General features: G+C 35.2%; 1 pseudogene; it reads right to left on the reverse strand.

Moving 5' to 3' along the window:
* Nucleotides 1-406: 406 nt before the first annotated feature.
* On the reverse strand, nt 407-2,124 carry LOC102418764 (annotated as a pseudogene).
* Nucleotides 2,125-4,998: the final 2,874 nt, after the last annotated feature.

Raw genomic sequence — 4,998 nt, forward strand, 5'->3', positions numbered from 1 at the left:
CAATTATTCTTACTCTCCACAGAAAGGCTGCTTCTTCACTTCTCATCAGGTGATGACAAACACTAAAATCCTGATTTTAACAGAATAGTAGTAAAAATGCCTCAGTGATTTAAGTTGAAAGCAGTATATTGGTACATGGCTCTCTCACTTATAAGGAATGTACAGATGTATTTTTATTCAAAAATACAAAATAAATTACCTGTAGGCATGGACAATGACAACAGTAAACAATTGTATGTTGTCAACTGAAACCAGTAACTGATGGTTAGAGTGATTTGCTTGAACATCAGGCAGCCTTTTCTTTAGTCATTTCCTTCAACTGACCTCTCTGAAGTTATAGGTGTGGAGACTGCCATGAGCTTCCTCTCACAGTTCTCAGTAATGATGGTAAAGCACTATTCTAGGACTAGAACATGCTGCCTCCCACCCCTCCTCCCATCCCACCCATCCCAGGGTCCTTCTCCTCTTTAGGAATTTCTGTGACCAAGACTTCTGCTGTTGTTAACAGAGAAGCCACACCAGCAGCATCCAGTAAAGCAGTTCTTACAACCTTAGTTGGATCAATGATTCCTTTTCCCACCATATTCACAAAATCTCCAAGTTTGGCGTCATAACCAATTTCTGAGGAACTCCGCATAATTTTCTCAACTATCAAGGATCCCTCAACACCTGCATTCTTAGCAATGGTCATTGCAGGAATTTTTAATGCTTTTTAAAATAATTTCCATACCAATTTTTTTGATCTTCATTAGTTGGAGTTAATGAGTCTAAGGCTGAAATCCACTGAAGCAGGATACAACCCCCTTCCAGAACAATGCCTTCCTCTACAGCAGCTCGGGTAGCATTGAGGGCATCTGTGACTCTGTCCTTCTTTTCGTTCACTTCAACATCATTTGTCCCACCAACTTTCAGTACAGCTACTCCATGTGAGACTTTGGCCAGGCGTTCATTTAGTTTTTCCTTTTCATATTCACTAGTTGTGATATCTAACTGATTGATGATTTCTTGAATACATTTTTCAATTTGAGCCTTGTCACCATTTCCTTTCAAGAGCATGGCATCATCTTTGGTCACAATGACCTCTCCAACTTTTCCGAAGTCGTGAGGCTGAACATCTTCTAGCTTCAGAGTCAATCCTTCTTCTCTAAACACTGCACTACCAGTAGCAATAGCCATGTTTTAAGTTGGTTCTTTCTATTGTCACTAAAACCTGGAGCTCTGATTGCTACAAACTGAAGACGAACTTTTAGCTCATTCAAAATAAGTGTACTTAGAGCTTCTCCATCAACATCTTCAGCAATTATGACCAAGGGCTTACGGTGAGCATTGGCAATTTCAAGTGCAGGTACGATAGACTGAACACTAGAAATTCTAGAAATTTTTTCACTCAATAGAATGTATGCATCTTGGTATTCACATTTCTGACCTTTTTCTGTATTAATAAAGTATGGAGAAATATAACATAGATCAAACTTCATGCCTTCAATAATTTCTAATTCACCATTCAGTGTTTTTCATCCTTTACTGTGATACGCCTTTCCTTTCAACCTTTTTCATTGCCTCAGAAATTATGTTGCCAATTTCTTTGTCTCCCTTTGCAGGAATTGTAGCAACTTGAGCTATTTCTTCAGAGGTTGTCACAGGTTTAGACTGAGTCTAAAGTTCAGAAATTTCAGCATCAACAGCCAACATCACACATCTCCTGATTTCCACTGGATTAGCACCTTTACTAATCTTCTCACAGCCTTCGTTGGCAATGGAGCGTGCCAGCACAGTAGCAATGGTGGTGCCATCCCCAGCCTCTTCATTTGTATTATTGGCAACATCTTGAACAAGCTTAGCACCAATATTTTTATATTTATATTTTAAGTCAATGGACTTTGCAATGGTTACACATTCTTTTCTTACTTTGGTACTTTCCCAGCTCGGTTCAATAATCCCTGTTCTTCCCTTTGGCCCCATAGTAATGGCTACAGCATTGACTAAAAGGTCTACACCTTGAAGTATTAAGGCTCAAGCCTCTGCACCAAATTTTACATCTTTGGCATAAGCCCAGGTGAGATGAGGAGTCAGTGCCTTGGACACGGGCCTAATCCGGCAAAAGACTGTGTGTAATCGAAGCATTTCTGCGGGGTGGCAGGCGTGCGGGCAGCGAGTGAGGGCTTATGCCCACTTTTTAAACTGGATTGTTCATTTTTTTGGTGTTGAGTTATATGAGTTTTTAGAAATATCTATTTTGGATATTAACCCTTCATTGAATGTATCACTGGCAAATATGTTCTCCCATTTAGTAGGTAGTCTTTTTGTTTTGTTGATGGTTTCCTTTGCTGTGCAAAAACTTTTTTAGTTTGATGCAGTCTCATTAGTTTATTTATTTTTTATTTCCCTTGCCTAAGGAGATACACTACAAAAATATTGCTAAGAGAAATGTCAGAGATTTTACTGCCTATGTTTTCTTCTGGGAGTTTTGTGATTTTGAGCCATGCATTTACTAGTAAGTCTCTAATCTATTTTGTATTTATTTAATACCATTTCTCAGTGTCATATGCTGCTAAAACAATAGAAGATACTAAAATTGGAAATTGGATTTCTAAATAAGTTTCATGAAAGGCAAAACCCTACTTTGAAACATATAGTCACAATGCCCTTAGCTAATTTGATTCTCTTGCATTTATTCCCAAGAGTAAAGAGGGTAGGCAAATCACTACAAACATAACATGCCTAACAGCCATAGGCCAAGCCCCAGTCAATCACATTCAGCAACCATTATTCCCTCCAGTTGGATGGTAACTAGAAGACAATGGACATGTTGGGTGGTAATGAGAGATGAGCTTGGAAAAATACAGTAGCTAGTTGATAGAAGGCCTTGGTTTTGATAAATGGGCATGGGATGATTCCGTTTCCTAACCAGATGTATGTTGCATATGGAAACAGTTATGACTCTCCAAGAGAAATTCATGTTCAACACTTCATTGTGCAACATTAGGAAATAATTTTTTTCAATATGAATTTTAAGTTCAAATGGATTACAGTGTTTCTGCAGTCAGTACAGAATACTTCACCATTTTAGACATTCTTAATATAAAGACCCTAAAGCATTGACCTTTCCTTGGTTCTACATTTATTAGAATCATCACATAGAAAAACATAAAAAGACTGAATAGCAGTATCAACACACCTTTTAGAATTTATTTATCTGAGAAATTCCAAACACTACCATCTTCAGACCACATTTCTCCCCTATCCAAAATTTAAATTCTATACCAGAAGATAAATTTACAAATGACACACTAGGAATATAACAACAAATGTAGGGTTTAAGATCCAATCAGTGATATTTTAATAATAGGGATAGTGAAGAATTAAATCTTTCCAAAATCATGTCTGCAATAGCAGAAATGAAGCTTTTTTCATCTTACATCTATAGAACTCTGTTATGGTGACAAAACATAGTTATATTTGAACAGTTGTGAAATGTCCATTAACTTCTCAAAATTTAAACTACTTGAATAAGTCATATTTGTATGATCATAATTTTCATTTCCAAGCAGATGGGTAGTGAGCCATTCTTTTCAAAGGATGATGATGACTTCAGCAGTCAGAGCATAGGTTCATGGGATAAAAGGGTTGGCAAACAGCACATCTGGTAGTTTATATTTCCTGGAGACTTCGCACTTGTCCTTACTCTTCATCTGTCAGATTCAGATTTATTCTAGCAGAGCAGGTGCTGTTTTTCATATTCTTATGTAATATTTTATGTCTTTAGGGAGGAAAATAATATGATATGGCATTTTGTTGAAAAGCATGCAGGACATGTTCCTGAGAGTCTATAGTTTCTTTTGCATCTTAGTGCCTTAGCTTCATATGGCACCTTAGCTTCAAGGAGCATACTTAATACTTACTTTTACTAGTATTTCCCCCCAGGTTTATGAGGGTATACTTGACAAACACAATTGCATATACTGAAAGTGTATAATGCGATGATTTCATATACTTGCTTTTATTTATTTATTTTTTAAATGTCTGGGTAGCCAATTTGCTTTTGGCCAACTTTTAGGCTAATCTAAATTATTTTCTTTCCCACATAACTCTGAGATTTTGAATATGACATTTTAAGTAGATTTTTAGTTTAACTGGTTAACTGCTCGGTACACTTATTACATTGCACTGTTATTATTTTATAAACTCCTTGAGGGCATAGCTCTAAATTCAGAACTTAGTACCATTTGTGACAAATACTATAGATTGGCAAATTGATTAACTAGCTTTATTGACTTGATCAATGATATTTGCAAACTCTGTGTTGTTATTGCATAATCTATATTTAGAACATGTTTACAAACATAGTGTATAAAAATAAGTCTGAAACTGTAATATTTTCTTGCATTTTAATTGGTTTCTATTAAAAGCAACATTACAGAATTTTTAAAAATTCCTATAAGTTCATCAGCAAATTTCTTTTATATTTTTTATTTATACTTGTGATTTAGGCAAAGGCTATAAAAAGTTTAGTTACAATATTTTTTATATTTTATGAGAAAGCAGAAAATAATTTTCTTATTTTTTCATTGCAAATGTAATACAACCAGCATATGATTTTTTATTGCTAACTTCATTTTCTAATCAGCGGAATTTTTACTGGAATTTTGTTCTTTCTTCAGCCACAATTATAAGTGATCACATATTTTATGGAATGATCTTTTGTTTAGATTCTGAACTAGTAAAACTAAAAAATTTTTTCGCTGCCATCAGGAAACACAGAGGTATTCTTAAAAGAAATCAGGCAAGTGTATTACTTTCAGTACTAGTTTGTATTAATTTTCCTCTATTAATTTTTAATCTTACAGCATTTATCATTCAATGCAGTTTATATTCATAGCAAAATATTAAAGAGCATCTCAAATTCAGTATAGCTAGCTGGTCAGTTAAGTTTGTTAACATTCTCTAGGTTTACACTAAGAAAAAAATCCAGGCTAACCACTCAGAAAGTTGAACTTG

This window comes from Myotis lucifugus, unplaced genomic scaffold (genome assembly GCF_000147115.1).
Source record: "Myotis lucifugus unplaced genomic scaffold, Myoluc2.0 scaffold_75, whole genome shotgun sequence".
NCBI classification, from domain to species: domain Eukaryota; kingdom Metazoa; phylum Chordata; class Mammalia; order Chiroptera; family Vespertilionidae; genus Myotis; species Myotis lucifugus.